This window comes from Podarcis tiliguerta (genome assembly GCF_965153285.1).
Source record: "Podarcis tiliguerta genome assembly, chromosome: 16".
Lineage (NCBI taxonomy): Eukaryota > Metazoa > Chordata > Lepidosauria > Squamata > Lacertidae > Podarcis > Podarcis tiliguerta.
In genome coordinates, this window is record NC_139549.1 from 5,751,512 (window position 1) to 5,771,054 (window position 19,543).

Sequence of the window (19,543 nt, forward strand, 5' to 3'; positions counted from 1 at the left end):
CAGCTTTGTCTTTGGTTCTAACAATTCTGTCTCTAGTTTCGACTTTTCCACCTGGAATCCAACTTTTTTATCCATTTTGAAAACCTCTTGAATTTGAGCATAATGTAACCAATCTCGCACCTTGTTTTTTAATTTCTCCTGGCTCTGCAGCTTCCAATTGTCTCCAATTTTTTCAATTAGTTCCCAATATTTCGGCCAGTAGGCCTCCATATTGGGTCTTTTTCGGGCCTTGGCCTCCATTGGTGATAACCACCTCGGAGTTTTACTCTCTAGTAGGTCTTTATATTTCATCCAGACTGCAAAAATTGCTTTTCTGACAATGTGGCTTTTAAACAATTTATGTACTTTAACCTTGTCGTACCATAGGTATGCGTGCCAACCAAAAGCATTATCAAATCCTTCCAGATCTAGGACATCGGTGTTTTCCAACAAAAACCAATCTTTCAGCCAGCAGAAGGCTGCAGCCTCATAATACAACCTCAAGTCCGGCAGGGCAAACCCCCCTCTTTCTTTTGAATCTGTTAGTATTTTAAACTTTATTCGGGGCTTTTTGCCCTGCCAGATAAATCTAGATATGTCCTTCTGCCATTTTCCAAAACAGTCCACTCTGTCCACGATCTGCAAGGTTTGAAACAAAAATAACATTTTCGGCAACACATTCATTTTTATAGCTGCGATTCTTCCCAACAAGGAAAGTTTCAATCTTGACCAAATTTCTAAATCCCTTTTAACTTCCAACCAACATTTCTCATAATTGTCCTTAAATAAATTCAAATTTTTGGAGGACAAATAGATCCCTAGGTATTTCACTTTTTTTTCCACATTCAATTCTGTTTCTCTCTGAAACCCCTCTGTTTCTGTAATTGTCAAATTCTTGGTCAACACCTTAGTTTTTTGTTTATTTAACTTAAATCCCGCCACCCGACCAAATTCAGATATAAGTTCAAGAACTCTTTTTGTACTGGGTTCTGGCTCCTGCAATGTCAAAACTAGGTCATCTGCAAATGCTTTCAGTTTATATTGTTTCACTCCGACCTCTATCCCTTGTACCAACCGGTCCTCTCTGATCATGTTCAATAGCACCTCCAGGACTGAAATAAATAACAGAGGGGATAGGGGGCACCCTTGTCGTGTCCCTTTCTCGATTCTAAATTCCTCCGTCACCACATTGTTCACTATTAATTTAGCCTTTTGTTCTGAATAGATTGCTTGTAATCCATTCTCAATCCCCCGTCCCACTCCCATCCCTTCCAAGTTCTTCTTCATAAACATCCAAGATATATTGTCAAATGCTTTCTCCGCATCAATAAAGATTAACACCGCCCTTGTGTTCCTATTAGTCTGCAAAAGTTCCAAAATGTCAATGATGTTTCTGGTATTTTCATATAAGTGTCTACCAGGGAGAAAGCCTGCTTGGTCCTTATGAATTACTTCATTTAATACTTTTTTAAGTCTACTTGCCAAAATGTCTGCAAATATTTTGTAATCCACATTTAGGAGTGAGATGGGACGGTAGTTCTTGAGCTGAGTCTTTTCAGATTCTGACTTGGGTATCAATGTGATGAAGGCTTCTTTCCACGTTTCTGGTGCCCTCTTCCCCTCCATGATCTGATTGCATACCTCCAACAAGGGTTGTATCAAATAGTCCTTCAAAGTCTTGTAATATTTGGAGGTAAGCCCATCCGGGCCTGGAGATTTGCCTAGTTGCATATTCTGAATGGCACCTTCAATTTCCTGTGGAGTTATTGTAGAGTTCAAGATTAATTTTTTATCTTGAGTTATCTTTGATAATCCATTTGTCTTTAAAAATTGATCTATCTCTGATTCTTTCTGAGGCCCCTGTGCATACAGTTCTTTAAAATATCTGTGGAAGCACTTCCTGATTTCTTCTGGTTTCTGAATCATCCATCCTTCAATCTCTAGATTTGTAACCGTGTTTAACTTTTGTCTTTTTTTCAGCTGCCATGCTAGCAGCTTTCCACATTTATTCGCTGATTCAAAGGATCTTTGCTTCATCTGTTTTATTTTCCATTCAATCTCCTGATTAATCAATTTTGAATATTCTGCTTGATGGAATTTAATTTCTCTCAGCACCTCCTTTGACTTTGGTTTAGTTCTCAATTTTTTCTCTCCTTGGTGTATTTTCTCCAATATTTTATCTTTCTTTCCATTCCAGAATTTTTTCTTGATTGTATTCTGCTGTATCAGAAACCCTCTCATAACGGCTTTGCTTGCATCCCAGATCGTTCTTTTTTCTACTGTAGTATTCAAATTTATCTCAAAGTAGTCCTTTAGTGTTTTTTGGGCCTTTTTCACAATCTCTTGATCTCTTAATAATGTGTCATTCATTCTCCATCTGAAGGAACCGGATTGAGTTAGTCTAAATTCTATTTTCAAGGCGTTGTGGTCGGAGCATGTTTTTGGGCAGATTTCCACCTTTTTAGTCTTTGGTGCCAGCCCCCTGGAGGTCCAAATTTGGTCGATCCTTGACCAGGACAGATGGGCCTCAGAGAAGAAAGTTCCTTCTTTACCTAGGGGGTTCTTTGTCCTCCATATGTCAATCAAATCCAGATTGTCAGTCAGTTCAAAAAAAGTTTTAGGCAGTCTGCCATCTGATGTTAAATTCTGATTATAAGACTTATCCATGTGTGTAGACACCACTCCATTCATGTCTCCCATCAATATGATGTTAGCATAATCCAGATAGTCCAGCAGCGTCTCATGCAGCTTCTTGAAAAATTCTGATTTCCCGTCGTTTGGAGCATAAATTCCTAATATCAATATTCTTTCTCCTTGAGCTTGAATTTCAATTGCCAAAATTCTACCTTGTTCATCCTTGAATAAAAATTTAGGTGTCAGGCTCTCTTTAGCATAAATCACCACTCCTCTCTTCTTTACTTTGTCCGACGATATAAATTCTTGGCCTAGTCTTTTATTAACTAAAACCTTTCTATGGAGCCTGGTCACATGAGTTTCTTGTAGGCAAATAATGTCCAATTGTTCTTTCTTCAATATGTGAAATAACCTCCTTCTTTTCTCCGGGGAATTTCCGCCATTAATATTCCAACTAAGTAGCCGCAGAGACATCCTGAACTATTCTGTCACACCTAGAGCGGTGTGTCTTCTTTCTCCTCTGGTTCCGAAGGTGCAGGCGTTGGTCCACCTGGGTTGGGTAAAGGCCAATTAGCTGCTGCTTGTTTTTGGAGATCTTCTCCGTGGTCGTGCAGGAACTTTTGCAGGTCCTCTGGTGATCTTATTTTAGCCTTCTTCTGTTTGTAAGTAAATGATAGTCCTTGTGGGAACTCCCACCTGTAAGGAATTATGTTAAGTCTCAACAATTTAGCCAATTCTGAATAGGTGGCTCTCAAATCCAATAACTGTTTGGGAATGTCTCGGTAAATTTCCACCCTTTTCTCTTGTATCACAATTGAGTTTTTAAAGTGTAGGCCTAGTATTTTGTCTCTCTCTTCCCTTGATCTCAAAGCTATTAAGCAGTCTCTGGATCTATCTTTTCTTACCAATCTTCCCAACCGAAAAGCCGATACAATTTTAAAGTCACTTTCTTCTTTTAGATCCCAGAACTTTGTAAACTCTGTTGTCAAGAGTCCAATCAAATCTTCTTGCTCAATTTCTGGGACTGCCCTCAGCCTGAGGTTAGTCTCCCGATTTTTCAATTCCACCAATGAGAGATAGGTTTGTTGGTCACCTATCTGTTTGTGTAGAGGTTTGACTTCCGCTTTAACTTTCTCAACCTCTTTTTTAGCCGATATTGCAATTTGAGCGGCTTCCCCTGCCAGTTTACGATTCTCTTCTGATGCTCCTTGCAATTTTTCAATTGCTAGGTTATGTAGGGAAACTTGCTCTGTCAACTTCTGGATTGAGGATGTTGATTGATCAATTTTTATTGATTGATTATCAATTTTTTGATTTATCACTGCCAATTGTTCCAGAACTTGTTTCAGTACACCCTCAGCTCCTCCTGTTGCCATATCTCCCTCCTCTGATTTTTCAGGCTTTTCGGTTTCTACTTTTTGTGTCGCAAGCACAGCTGGAACTGATAATCTGCGTCCCTGAGTTAAAGTTGTTTGGACAAGCTGTGCCTGCTTTTTTGCTTTCTCTTTCTCCTTAGCTTCTTTAGCTTTGGCTGCTCTTGTCTTTCCTGCGCCACTCATCAGTCAATGTTCAAGGTCAAATGTTATAATCCCATGGGAAAGACAAGCTCAAATTTAAAAACAGTCCATTGAGAGAGGATAAACAGAAAACTTTTCCCTGGCCTCTATATTGCCAATATCCTCTAGGGGGAGTGCCACCAAAATTTTAGTGAGAAGAAGGTAACTTTCCGCCATTTAAAGTCCCTTTGTTCCAACTTTGAAAGCACCTTTAAAGGCGAATTAGTTCCAACGCACTAAGAAAAGAGTCCTGCAGAGCACTTTTAAACATGTAACAAAGTTCCAGCAAGGTGCCTGCAAATGTATCCACTTCAGCTAAATAAGCTCAAAATTACACTTTCCAGTTACAAAAGTATCTGGAGGTTTGCAACAGTTCCGCAGTTTATACAACTTTGCCCGGCCACCCGGGAATATGGAGTTAGAGTCTTCCCTTGCCCCTTGGGGGACCACTTCAGGTCCAATTTATGCTGTATTTATTCTTAAAAGGAAAGTTTCCAATGTGCACGAAAGTCCCAATTTAAAGCTTGAAAGCTTCTCTACTCACAGCGCTTTCCGCTCTTTAGATCATCTGCTTTGATCTTGCAAGCAGTGCCGGAAGACGGACTTCCTCTTTCTCGTCTCCCGTTTTCAGCCAAATTTTCCGAATTAATTTGTAGGATCTTAGGTCCTTACTCACGGGTTTGATGTTTCAGCCCGATGTTTCTTGGAAGAAGGATCAGCGCTCATCCGTGACAGCCGCGCGGCTTCGCCTCCGCAGAAAGAGCGATGAACCCACAGCACCGCTCCCCCTCCTTCACTCCGGAGCCCCTTACGGGGTTCCTTTCGTGATTTCGGGGTCGCTCCAGGTGCCCGCCGGGTCCCACGGCCACGGACTCACTCTGCCCGTGGTTTCTCTTGATGGGTTGTCGCTGCGCCGTCGCGAGCAACCCTTTTCTGCGGTGCCCCTCTTCAGAACTCGAAGAGGTCCGCCATCACGGTTTCGCGCCGCCCCCGGAAGTCATCCCCAGCCAAAACTGGGCTCAGGGCGGCTAACACCAGGTATAAAACAATTGATTAAAATACAACATTAAAATGCAGCCTCATTTCAGTAGAAACTCAAATCAAAAACTTTTGGGGAATGAAAACGTCAAATCTTCACCAAGACCAACTATCCAGACTGGTCCTACGAGGGCCAGAAAAAAGCCAGGGAAGTCCCCAAATAGGAGTTCCATCACAGAAGGAGAAAGGAAAAAGGAAAGAGGGGGAGGGGATCAAGTTGATTCCAAGCCAAAGGCCAGGCAGAACAACTCTGTCTTACAGGCCCTGCAGAAAGAAATCAAATCCTGCAGGGCCCTGGTCTCATGAGACAGAGCGTTCCACCAGGCCGGAGCCAGTGTTGAAAAGGCCCTGGCTCTGGTTGAGGCTAATCTGACTTCCTTAGGGCCCGGGACCTCTAGGGTGTTGCTATTTATGGACCTTAAGGTCCTCTGCGGGGCATACCAGGAGAGGCGGTCCTGTAGATAGGGACACTTGGAGGGTCTGTGAGAACAGGATGCTGGACTAGATGGTCCATTGGCCTGATCGAGCAAGATCTTCTTATGTTCTTAATGGTCAAGCACCTGTTCTATATGGAACAGATTTCAGGTTCAGTCCCTGGCAACTCCAAAACTGTTATGTACTGAGTTGAATAGGATCCAAAAGGCAGCAGTCTGATTGGTCGTAGAACAATAGGATTCAGAATGCAGCAGTCTGATTGGTCCACAGGAGCCACCCAATCCAGCTCCAGGTGGAAGTGAATCTGCAGCATGATTGGCCAACAGGTGAATCCCGGAATTAGCTAATCACGTGGGACCCATCGTGTAAATAATGTATATAAAGCAGATATTCTGGGGAAACTTCCATTCCTCCTTACCACTATGAGCCGAATAAAAAGCATGAAATCCACTCTCTATTCTGAGTATATTTCAGTAACAATGGACTGATACAGCGTGAGACAGTTCCCTATTGAAAAGAAGGTTTTATTCAGGACCATGCAGACGAAAACCTTGCTTTTGTTTGTAGGAAAAGGTCATGGGCTCAGTACGGAAGGTTTTCTTATGAGGAAGCTTTGAATCTGAAACTAAAGCAAGACAGCCGTCTTCTCAAAGCGAAGGGGGCAGGGAATGCTCTCTATTCTCACAAAAGCTGAAAACACATCACAAAAAAGCACGCCGCTAGCCTTCGGTGTTCAGCAATCGGTTGCAAGAACTTGGGTCAAAATGCACTGCGTCTCTCCTCTCCGCAGACATTCTCACAGCCTGCTGTCTTGCCAACCCGAGAGCAGAGGATGGAGACATCTGCACCGCTCGGCTGCTCCAAAGCAACGGCCGAGCCTGTCGTGTGGGCGTCGTGGTCAGAGGGTGGCCTACTTGTGGCTGCTCAGGGGTGGTGGCCTTCAGGCGTGAGAGGGATGAGAAACCAGAAGGGGCCTCAAGGTCTCGGCCTTGCTCAGCAGCCTCGCGGTTGGGTTTGCAGAAGTGATGGTCAGGATCTTTGCAGCTACATCACAGCCGTCTGCACTTGGGGAACTTTTTGGCTCACGACAAAGACCTTGGTATTCTCTGAGAAGAACTGCATTCGAAAACAAAGCTCTAGCACTGCACATTCACCGGAAGAAGGACAATAATGTACTCTCCATCAGTCCTCCGGTGAAAAGAGGAATATTTCTTACCATAGCTGTCAACTAACAGCTTTGAAAATAAGGGACCAGCAGCCTTGAAAATAAGGGATCAGCAGCCAAAATAAGGGATCAACAATTACTTTGATAAAATACATATTTTGTTTCGTGCAAATGGCTTTAGATACCTATTAGGTCCATAAATTACCATATAGCATATATTCAACACAAAAAAACCGGCAACAATTTGCTGTTGACAAAGGACAGCTGGACATAGAAAGGGCCCCATTACCTTCAATAGCTTATTTAAGGGACATCATCAATAAGGAATAGCAGCGGGACATGGCCTTGGGATAAGGGACTGTCCCGCCAAATAAGGGACGCTTGACAGCTATGTTTCTTACTTCCCCGCCAACTGACCCTCCATGACACCCCCCCCCCATTTTTTGACACCACCACAGAACATTTTCTATCTGAAGGGCGAGTGCCACGACTGCTACCTCAATGGGACACAGCACACACAACCTCCACCGTCCTGAGAAAACCCATTAATCCCAGTTTTATTATATTTTATTCTTTGGTAGATTTTATTCTTTGCTACTAAAAGAAAAACGCACACCAATAAATACATTTTAGAAAGGGGCAAGGTGCGTTGTCAGCACCTGGGCAGCAAAATGGGATGGCCTGCAGGTTGCAGTCTTCTCTACTAAGGTGAGGTGTTTTGTGTTTCTATTTAAATTTTGATACCAGCTTCTAAGTTTGCCTCCATCGGTATTAAATCGGAAAATGCAACTTTTATGCGAATGGTCCCTCTTCTTCAGTGATGCCCAACCTAAATCTGCCAGAGAAGAGAGGGAATCTAGAAGAATTTTCCAATCCTGGTGCTGTCACTGAGGAGACCCTGTCTCTTTTAAATGCCTGGTTGATACCGGGGTGTGTGTGTGTGTGCCCCTGAAGCTGATCAGAGAAGAAAAGGTGGGAAATCCATTTGTGAGCAAGTGGTTTCTGAAGTTCACTGACCCTAAGCCAGGCATGTGCAAAGTCTGGCCCAGGGGCCTAATCCGGCCGTCTGGTCGGTTTAATTCGGCCCTTGTGTCAGCTAAAATCCTTTAAAAAGTCCAACAACTTCACACATGTTCACTTCATCAAATCTGTTTGGACACTCATGCCAATATCAACACTTTTAAAACCAAGTTCTTGTGTGAGTTTCGTTTTCTCCTCATTCACAGCTGTGGATCCAGTGTTCTGTAAATTTTCCTCCCTTGCTACGTGCTTCCTGACCCAAAGACGACCTTCCTGTTTTTCAAACTCGGGAGATTCCAGCTGTGCAGCCCTAACCAAAATACCCCAGTTCAGCTCAGCTGGACTTCTGCCATTCTCCCTCCCTTCAGTTTCCAGTTAGATTTCAGCAGTCGTCATCCTCTGAGCAGAAAAGTGTCTGGTTTGTTTAAGACAGCGGCATTGCAAGCAGAAGCACCTCAGCAGAACGTGATGTTGTAGGTTTGGGGTGCGTGTGTGAGCTGGGTCAGTCTAGATGATGCCTGAGTCCCTTCCAGTTCTTGGAGTCTTGTACCTGGTGAATCCAGCAGAGGAGGAGGTTCCTGAACTTATAAGACGAGGACCATAGCTGGACACTTAAGTGTTCTCATCAGCATCCCCAAAGAACAAGCCGGGTTGCAAGAGTTGCACCTAAGTAATTGTGCCTTGCGGGCTAATGGTTGGGCCCTTCTTCTGGAGCTAGTATGGTGTAGTGGTTAAGAGTGGTAGTCTTGTTATCTGGGGAACCTGGTTCGCGTCTCCGCTCCTCTACATGCAGCTGCTGGGTGACCTTGGGCCAGTCACACTTCTTTGAAGTCTCTCAGCCCCACTCACCTCACAGAGTGTTTGTTGTGGGGGAGGAAGGGAAAGGAGAATGTTAGCCGCTTTGAGACTCCTTAAAGGAAGTGAAAGGCAGGATATCAAATCCAAACTCTTCTTCTTCTGCCCCCTTACCTAGTTGATGTCAGGGACCATGCTGAGGAGGGCTACACAGAGGAAGAATGGTGAGAGCCACCCCCTCCTCCTGACCCTAATCCTGATTCTTCCCAGGAGCAGGAGGACAGTACAGTGGATCCTCGGGTTACGTTATCTTCGGGTTGCTAACATGTCAAACCCGGAAGTGGGTTTGCTGCTCGCGCATGTGCAGAAGCAGTCCTCCGGTTATGAAATTTCCAGGATACGGCCTGGCCTCTGGAACGGATCCCATTCGTAATCGGAGGTACCACTGTATAGATTTGGAACAGCGGTTTGCAGAGGGGCATAGTTCAGAAGGCAGAAGCTGGGAAATACTGGATGGGGAACAGCTAGCAGAAGAAACATTAGAAGACAGAGAGTTAACAGATTCACAGTCTCTGGACAGCATTCAACCCTCCCTCGCCACCGTCTCCAAAGTCCCAGAGAGCTCAGAAAGTGTCAGAACAGAAAGCGCAGAGATTACAAACTCAGATTACAAGATGTGGGAGTGACGTAGATTAATAGGGACAGGGGTGGTGGTGAGTGAGCCTTAATTGGGAGCAGAAGTGATGGTCAGGATCTTTGCAGCGACATCATAGCCGTCTGCGCTTGGGGAACTTTTTGGCTCACGACAAAGACCTTGGTATTCTCTGAGAAGAACTGCATTCAAAAATAAAGCTTTAGTGCTGCACATTCACCAGAAGAAAGACAAGAACGTACTCTCCATCAGTCCTCCGGTGAAAAGAGGAATATTTCTCACTTCCCCGCCAACTGACCCATTTCTAGGAGATGTGTTTTTTGTTCTCTCACGGTGGTGATTAAAGATTCTAACTAGCAAGCCGTTCCTTTTGTTTGATCTTCTTATCTGCTGCGGGGGGGGGGGGGGGAGAAAATTCCTGGAAGCCTGGCAGTTGCTAGGTAGGAGAACAAAAGCCAGAGAGAGTGAGAGAGAGCTGGGCTGCAAGGAGGCTGGAAGCTGCAGGCACAGGGACATGTTTGCTCTGTGCTGGATCCTAAGTGGTGACACACGGAGATCTTTGGGGGTATTAGTGCTGTGAGCCTCTCCATCTTATGCTCCGGTTGCACAGGTGTGTAAATAAAAACATATATCCTAAAGACACCACAGTCTCTGCTGGGCTCTGCTCCAGCCTCAGGTAGAAACTGAATCTAGAAACCTGCTTGGAACCGCTGGAGTCCCTCACCTCTCAGAGCTTGGGGTGGCATGTAACAATGTTCCTTAAGGTTTGGGCCACCGGTGTGGCACCCAAGGGTGCAGTCGTGACCTCGAGATCTTCTCCTGCCACCTGTGAAGCCTCTGAGGGTGCCCTCCGTGGTCAGAGGCAGTGATGTGTCTGAAGACCAGCTGTTGGAAACCACAGGCAGATGAGGCCTTCAGCTTTCCAGAGCAAATGGTTCCTAGTGCGGGTTTCCAAAGACCATTGGCAGCCTTTGGAATTGTTGTAAAATAATGTGATAGGAATTTTATGATATTAGATATATGGTAATGTTCATAACTGCACATACATAGATCAGCACAGGAAGACCAACCTGGAACCATTTTGATTCCTAAACTGACCAAATCCGTTCTCTGCAAGGTTAAACTGGAAAAGCCTCCCCATTGTCTCTTTCCTCACAAATCATGTCTCAAGGATATGTCTGTTTGAATAAGGTGTGAGCCTGTGACCTGGCCCAGGAAATAAGTATTTTACCACTACAAAAGAATGGCCAGGCACCCCAGGCAATCCAATCAAGTAACTTGCCAGACAGGAGATAAACTGTGACAGGAGAAAAACAACATTTAAATTTCTGTGATGTAGGTGGGATGTATCTGAGGGGTGGTCTTAGGTTACACCCCTTCTGTGATGTAGGCATAATGTTTCTGGGGGTGGTCCTGATCTAGGGAAGGGGAATTTCAAAAGTCTTTATAAGCCCTTGCACAGCAATTTTGGGGGTCCTCTTCCTCTCCTGCGTGTGAGGGGAGCACCCTGTTGCAACAGATCAATAAAGATCAAGCTTACTAGCTGCTTTGCTTCTCAATATTCTCTGGTTGGCCTCTGTTATTCTCTCCTACCAATAGGGAACCTATGTAAGGACTCTATATGGGCTCTTGGATACCCCATAAGGGAAAAGGGCATATTTTTATTTACAACAGAATGAATGCCATAAGATGAGTCTGCAGGGTCATAGCCAATGACCCATCTTTTTCTCACAACTGGCCCACCTCAGATGTCTCTTTTATCTGGCTTACAAGCAGGATTCGAGCCCAAGAGCAGCTGTATCCACCCTGTGCTTTCCATCAACTGCTATTCAGACACACCCTCCAACTGAATGTTCCCCACCTGTTTGCTCTCCCAATAATCTCCACCTTTTATTATTATTATTTTGCCATATATTTTATTGCAGTCCCAACTGCCCTGGGCAGCTGCACTGGCAATCTGACTCATATCATTTCTGGCACATTAACAACCTTGTGGTAAGATAAGCAAAAGCTGTGGGGCCAGCACGAGCAACAAATTATATTTGCAGAAAGGCCGCTGCTCATCCTGGAGCCACTCAGAGACATCCTGGTTTTCCCACAACCGAGAGATATTTGCAGCTTCCCCATTTTCTTAGCCACAATCCCTCTCACCTGCTCCCCACCCCCTTCACACAGACAACTGGTTACTTGTCTAGTTCAATTCCCCTTGCTGTTGATGCAGAACCTGCTATCTTATCATCATTTGCAGAGAGAGGAGAGGAGAAATATGCAAAACACTGGCTCTCTTGCAAAGAGGGGGAGAGGCCAGTTCTGGTGAATTAGAAGCCTGGAATGATCTCACTGGGTGATTCCTGGTTCCTTAGAATGCTCTGCCCAAAGGTTTTTTGCGTGTGTGCTTTTGGAAAGTCCCGAAATCTTAGTAGATGAGTCCTTTGCCACAATGGGTGGCGCCTCAGTTTGGGAGCCCCCTCCCAAATGCTATTTGAGCTCACACACTTAAGAAATGGTTTAAGACTTTTTTTCTTAAAAACAAAACAAAAACTTGTCTGGCTATTTGGATCCTGAAGTATTCTTCATTGCAAGAGTTTTCTTGTTGGTTTTCTTGCTATTTGATTTATTGGCCTTTTTTTGTTTTGTTAAACCTACCCATGATTCCTAAGGAGGTTTAACAAACCAGTAGGAGAACACTTCATTTTCCCAGGACATTCTATACAAGATCTCAAAGTAGTTGTCATATTACAAAAGAATTTTAGAAATAGACTGGAAAGAGAAGTTGCTGAATTACAACTTATTACCAAACTTAAAACCATGGAGAGACCTGGTCTGAATAGAGACATTGGATTCTTATCGCATTATACATGATAAAGTATTTTTGTCCATCTCACCCCTTGCTGTTTTCATGTAAGACCAACTGCAGTCATTAACAGTCGTCAACAGGTTTACCACACCTATCAGCCAATCACCTATTCCCACCACCCTTCTGAGTAATACCCCTCCCCACCCTCTCACTATATATAAAGGTCTGGTGGCTTCTGTTTCAGTGTATCTGCAGAAGTGTGCATGCACATGAAAGCTCATACCAATAACAAACTTAGTTGGTCTCTAAGGTGCTACTGGACAATTTGTTTATTTTTTAATATATATTTAAACTGAAGGACACCATCCTCTTTTTATGCTCCTCCTGATGGAAACATGCAGATGGCTTTAGTTCTCCTACCCAGCAGCTAGGAGAGGGGCCAAAGGAAAGACCCATCCATTAGCCTGCAGGAGACCACCACTTAGTTGTAGCTCTTGCAATTGAGCTCATTCTTTGGAGATGTTGATGAGGGCACTCAAGTAGCCAGCTTTGTCTTACAGAGAAAAGTTTCTGACCAGTTCAGCAATCTCTCCAGCTGTTAGATTCTAACCCTCATTGGGTACAGGACCCTGACAACTGGAAGGGCATCATCCATACAGACCCTACAAACCCACAACAGTATATTTAAAGTGTGCAGAGCTCTTTATGCACACCTCCTGATTATCCCTGCAACGACCATTACTTATTGATTTGTTGCTAGGGACGCAAATGGTGCTGGGGTCTAAACCACTGAGCCTCTTGGGCTTGCCGATCAGAAGGTCGGCGGTTCGAATCCCCGCGACGGGTAAGCTCCCGTTGCTCTGTCCCAGCTTCTACCAACCTAGCAGTTCGAAAGCACACCAGTGCAAGTAGATAAATAGGTACCGCTGCAGCGGGAAGGTAAACGGTGTTTCTGTGGGCTCTGGTTTCCATCACGGTGTTCTGTTGTGCCAGAAGTGGTTTAGTCATGCTGGCCACATGACCTGGAAAGCTGTCTGTGGACAAATGCTGGCTCCCTCGGCCTGAAAGTGAGATGACCGCCACAACCCCATAGTCGCTTTTGACTGGACTTAAGCGTCCAGGGGTCCTTTACCTTTACCATTGATTTGTTGATTCAGTCTTGATCCCGCCCTTCTCCCTGAAGGGGCCTGGAGTAGCAAACACATCCATAATACAAGCATTGAAAAGCATTCTAAAAAGCTGTTAAAAAGCTTTCCTTTAACCTGCGGTCTCAAGATTGCCAGGAACAATTGCCAAATACCTGGGTTGTACAGGAAGGCTTTTAAATCCCTATTGAATATCAGTAATGAGGGAGACAGACACACTTTACCAGGGAAGTGATTGCACAAGCATCACTGAGAAGGCATTTCAAACATTTCAACAACAACAACAGTTTAAAAACTTTCTCTCTTCCAGGGTCTGAAGTGGTTGATATAGGGGAAAGTGCTTTTTACAGGGATTGGGGTCCCAAGCCATTTTGGGCTTTCTATGCGGGTGGCGCTGTGGTCTAAATCACTGAGCCTAGGACTTGCCGATCAGAAGGTCGGTGGTTCAAATCCCTGCAATGGGGTGAGCTCCTGTTGCTCGGTCCCTGCTCCTGCCAACCTAGCAGTTTGAAAGCACGTCAAAGTGCAAGTAGATAAATAGGCACCGCTCTGGCGGGAAGGTAAATGGCGTTTCTATGCAGGGCTCTGGTTCGCCAGAAGTGGCTTAGTCATTCTGGCCACATGACCCGGAAGCTGTACGCCGGCTCCCTTGGCCAGTAAAGCGAGATGAGCGCCGCAACCCCAGAGTCGTCCGCGACTGGACCTAATGGTCAGGGGTCCCTTTACCTTTTATTTACACCTTGAATGGCAACCAGTGCAGCACTTTCAGGACTGGTGTTGAACTGTCCAATTGGGCTCTCCCCCCTACCAACCTAGCTGCCAAGCTCTGCACTAGCTCCAGCCTCCAGACCATCTTCAAGGCCAGCCCTACGTGCAGCGCTTTACAGTAGTCCAGATAGGATTACCATGTGATGTGCCTGTTCTCTGTGGCATCAGGCAACATCTGAGTTGTGTGTTTTGAGCTCCAGTCTTTATCTGTGCAGGAACGGAAGGAGAGGCCAGGATGTCAAAACCACAGGGTCTTTCTTCTCAGTTTGTGGGCTGCTTAGCACCTCGCAGTTGGCAAAAACAAACAAATAACACAGAAAACACCCCCCCCACAGCAATAGCAAGTCTCTCCACAGAGCAGGAAAACCATCAACGTGTGAAATCGGATCTGTTCCTTGGCCTTTCCTATGTATGTCTTAAAATGTGAATATTTAACACCAGACGTTCTGGACTCCAGCTGCCCTGGACTCAGATGTGCTAATAATTCACATGCGCAGATGCATATCTGCAAATATCAGACCTATGTATTAAAGAAGAAAAGACAAAGGCAGGCTAGGAATTGCAGCTGCATTGAAAAGAAGCGGCTTTCATATCTCTTCCAACCAACCTTGGTTTCCGAATGTCTCTGTTGACGGACATTTCGGTCTTCGAACGCTGTAAACCTGGAAGTAAATGTTTCAGTTTTCGAAAATGCCGCAGAAATTGAACATGCCACATGGCTTCTGCTCCCAATAAAAAAGCAATAAAATATCAAAAATTAAAAACTTCCCTAAACAGGGTTGCCTTCAGATGTCTTCTAAAAGTCAGACAGTTTTTTATTTCCTTGGCTTTTGATGGGAGGGCGTTCCACAGGGCGGGTGCCGCTGCAGGAAACATTAGTAATAACCTGCTGTTTCACAAGAGTATATATTTACAGTAGATAATTAAATAAGCAATGAAATGAATTTGGATATGCAAAAGATATTTAAAAAAAATTAAGTAATCGCAGAAAGGGAGGGGGAGGAAGTCAAATTCTGAAATGTTAAATTGATTGTAAAACTAATGAAATGTATAAACTTGAAAAGAATAAATGAAAAAATGAAAAAAAAATAAAAATGATTGTTTTATATATACTTTGGATCTCCCCGCCTATTGATATCTGTCAGGCGTCTTCACTGTACTCACTAAACATATTTTAAATGTTTAGAAAGCTGATGTGAGTTTTCATATGTTTTTATTCTATTGTTATTTTAAATTTTTGAAGGTCTTTGATCATTGTTAACTTTTTTTTAATTGATAATTTTTTGTTGTATCCTTTTTGCAAAACCACAGAGCCTAGGACTTGCCGATCAGAAGGTCGGCGGTTCGAATCCCCGCGACGGGGTGAACTCCCGTTGCTCTGCCCCTGCTCCTGCCACCCTAGCAGTTCGAAAGCACGAAGTGCAAGTAGATAAATAGGAACCGCTCCGGCAGGAAGGTAAGCAGCGCTTCTGTGCGCTGCTCTGTTTCGCCAGAAGCAGCTTAGTCATGCTGGCCACATGACACGGAAGCTCCCTCGGCCAGTAAAGCGAGATGAGCGCCGCAACCCCAGAGTCAGTCACGACTGGACCTAATGGTCAGGGGTCCCTTTACCTTTACCTTTAAATTTTAAGATAATTATATATCTTGACTTAGGTTTGTTAAAAGAAGGAAGTTGCTGGACAATCCAGATCCACAGGGTGGAAATCTCCTCCCTCTCCTGTCGCAATCTGGAAGTGGGGGAAATTTCAAAAAGACCGTCCATCTGGGTTATGGGGCTGGAGAGAAAGATTTAAACACCCCGCTGGCTGACCTTCTGATTGTGTCTCTGCAACTACAATTTGAGGGGGCTGGGGAAACCTATGTCAAGGCGATGCTGTTTGGAAAGAGAAGGCTTAAAGTCATATAATTTGACTCCTAGAGAGGATCACTGCAGATGGTGACAGCAGTCACAAAATTAAAAGATGCCTGCTTCTTGGGAGAAAAGCAATGACAAACCTAGACATCATCTTAAAAAGCAGAGACGTCACCTTGCCAACAAAGGCCCGTATCGTTAAAGCTCTGGTTTTCCCAGTAGTGATGTATGGAAGCGAGAGCTGGACCATTAAGAAGGCTGATCGCCGAAGAATTGATGCTTTTGAATTATGGTACTGGAGGAGACTCTTGAGAGTCCCATAGACTGCAAGAAGATCAAATCTCTCCATTCTGAAGGAAATCAGACCTGAGTGCTCACTGGAAGGACAGATCGTGAAGCTGAGGCTCCAATACTCTGGCCACCTCATGAGAAGAGAAGACTCCCTGGAAAAGACCCTGATGTTGGGAAAGATTGAGGGCACAAGGAGAAGGGGAAGACAGAGGACGAGATGGTGGGGTAGTGTCCTCGAAGCTACCAGCATGAGTTTGACCAAACTGCGGGAGGCAGTGGAAGACAGAAGTGCCTGGCATGCTCTGGTCCAGGGGGTCATGAAGAGTCAGACACGACTAAATGACTAAACAACAGCAGAGAGGAAGTACACAGAGACAGATAGAGTGAATCAATTTGGGTTAAAACAAGCCAAAAAAAACCCTATTGAGCAGCTGCTCCATGTGTCATAAACACGAGGGGAGATTGCACAGCTGTTTTGCTTTGCTAAAAAGAAACTTAGGTGTTCTGGGTTCTGGAAAAAAAGGAAGAAGCTGGATGGAGTGGGCTGAGAGGGAGAGTGCGAAAGGTTTTGCTCATCTATTCAGACTGAAACTAGTCCCCAACCACCCCCTGGCTGAACAGATGCATGCTCTAGAAATGCTGCAATCGCCCACCCCTTTTTTGCTGCCTAATCTGTTGCGTTAAAAAAGGTCAGCTTTTCTAAATTTGGGTGAGGAAGCTGAATGGGGGGGGGGGAAGAGGAAGAGTTTTTGCTCATGGTGCACATTGTTATAAGAAAAAACTGCTCCTTTCCCCCTAATAATAATAATAAATTTTATTTATACCCCGCCCTCCCCAGGCAAGACAGGGCTCAGGGCGGCTAACAATCAATAATAAAAACAAGTTGATTAAAATACAACTTAAAAAACAAGATTAAGCTACAACATTAACATTATGGGGTACCCAAGAGCCCGTATAGAGTCCTTATGTAGGTTCTCTATCGGTAGGAGAAAATAACAGAGGCCAAGCAGAGAATATTGAGAAGCAAAGCAGCTAGTAAGCCTGATCTTTATTCAAGGAACTATTGCAACAGGGTCCCCACTCACCACATGCAGGAGGGAGGAGGAACCCAGAACAATGGTGTGCAAGCTCTTATATAGACTTTTGAAATTGCCACCCTGTAGCTCAAGGCCACCCCCTAAGGCATCATACATCTATCACAGAAGGATGCGGTCTACAGCAGAAAACCTGTCTGCCAGGATCCTGATAATGGTCACTGATTGCTTTTACATGGGCATCCTGGACAGTCTTTTGTGATGGTAAATACTCAGGTCACAGGCTCACGCTATTCACACACAGATACGCCCTTAAGACAGGATTTGTGAGCAAAGGGACAAGGGCTAGGTTTTCCCATTTCCTTCCTCCTTGCAGAGAAACATCTGAGGTCAATTTGGGAGAGTCAAAATGGTTTCAGGACTGTTTTCATGTACTGTTTCAGACATGAGGTTTATATATTTATGTATGTGTTTTGTACATTTATGAACATTTATTTTATATCTTAGATCTGATGATTCTCAAAACAACATGAAAATGTGACCCAGCAAAGCAGGGCCACTCCCCCATAAAATACACCGTGTGTAAGCAGCAGCTATGCATTTCTTACAAAAGAGAATTGCTCCAGCAATTCTCAACACAGGGGGTGGAAATGGCAGGTCTTCCTGTCAAGGTGGGAGCCAGCAGGAATTCAGCAAAAGTAAGCTTCTTAAAATTCAGAGGTGGCTTTGGCATGTTCAATTTGCGTAAGGAGAATCCAGCAGCAGCGTGTCATTTTTTTTGCTGCCCAAAATGGTTGTGTTAAGTTGTGGGTGAACATATCAGACGACACAGCGATTCTTCAAACAGCTCTTGTTTATTCACAGGCCAGAACAGAACTGAACTGAGGGTTCAGCCAGCCTGCTTATATAGAGCTCCACTACAATGCAACTGTAACACTTTCTGTAACTATCCAATCACTGAACGTCACTTTCAATCCCTTATTTGCATATGTGGACCTGAGTGAAAACTATCTACAGTACCCCCCTGCTGGCCCAGGGTGAGAACTTCAGTACATAACAGGTTGTGTGGCTGCCGCCACTGTGTGAGAAACACAAAGAGAGATGCAGTATTTTCATGTAGGAGAAGGCTATTAATGGCTACCAGCCAGGATGGCTAAACTCTGACTCCACACCCAGAGGCAGTAATGCATTCTGAATACCAATTACTGGAGAGGATGGGGAGAGCTGCTCTTGTGCTCAGGTCATGCTTACAGTTTTCCCTTTTGGGCAACTGGTTGGCCACTGTGAGAACAGGATGCTGGACTAGGCGGGTCACTTTTATTGGCTAATAGAAAGTGTCCTTTCATACTGCATCACGGTGTGATACGCTGGTTTGACATCATCTGATAGGAAGTGCCTATAGAGGTGAATACAGCATAAGATATTATGGGCTGTCCGGTGAATCTGCTGGATGAAATAGCAGAAGAACGTTGCCTCAGGAGAGTGAGGAAAATTCTCAGGGATGATTCACACCCCAGCCGGCACTTTCTTGATCTCCTGCCCTCAGGCAGAAGATATAGAAGCACGATTAGTCGCACCAACAGGGTAAAGAACTGCTTCTATCCATGGGCTGTTAGGCTGCTGAATGAAAAGATAACAACAGGGCAGCTGACTTTTGGGTTTGGTGGGTGTGCGTCAGTAAACGAGGGGCATTAAGACTAAATGAGCTGAGTGGGGGGTGCTCGTGTAATCTCACTGTATACAAGTTGTACAAGTGACAATAAAGTATTTCAATTTCAATAATTTCAATTAATTTGGGGAATAAAGTAAAGGTAATGGTACCCCTGCCCGTACGGGCCAGTCGTGTCTGACTCTAGGGTTGTGCGCCCATCTCACTTAAGAGGCCGGGGGCCAGCGCTGTCCGGAGACACTTCCGGGTCACGTGGCCAGCGTGACGAAGCTGCTCTGGCAAGCCGGGACCAGCGCAGCACACGGAAACGCCCTTTACCTTCCCGCTATAAAGCGGTACCTATTTATCTACTTGAACTTAAGAGTGCTTTCGAACTGCTAGGTGGGCAGGAGCTGGGACCAAACAACGGGAGCTCACCTCGCCGCGGGGATTCGAACCGCCGACCATACGATCGGCAAGTCCTAGGCGCTGAGGTTTTACCCACAGCGCCACCCGCGTCTCTAATCTGGGGGATACTGTTGCCCAAAAGCCAACTGAACTGAACTTTGATGCCCCCTGAGTCCTTCTGGAGAGAGCCACAGGGCAATCACCATATTAGATGGTTGTCTGATTGCTTCAGCTGGCATATGCCATAAAATATCCTAATGACCGGATAGCTGCCTCCAACGTTGGAGGCAAAATGTATTGCTGTTGCACATCAAAGAGAAAGGAGG

At 44.9% G+C, this 19,543-nt stretch overlaps 1 long non-coding RNA gene across 1 annotated transcript in view; it reads right to left on the reverse strand.

Annotated features, from left to right (window-relative positions):
- LOC310666253 overlaps positions 1-8,428 on the reverse strand; it is a 278,050-nt gene extending 269,622 nt beyond the window's left edge. The window contains exon 1 of the long non-coding RNA XR_014505810.1: positions 7,968-8,428. This is a non-coding gene — a long non-coding RNA (uncharacterized lncRNA). The remainder of the gene's footprint in view (positions 1-7,967) is intronic.
- Positions 8,429-19,543: the final 11,115 nt, after the last annotated feature.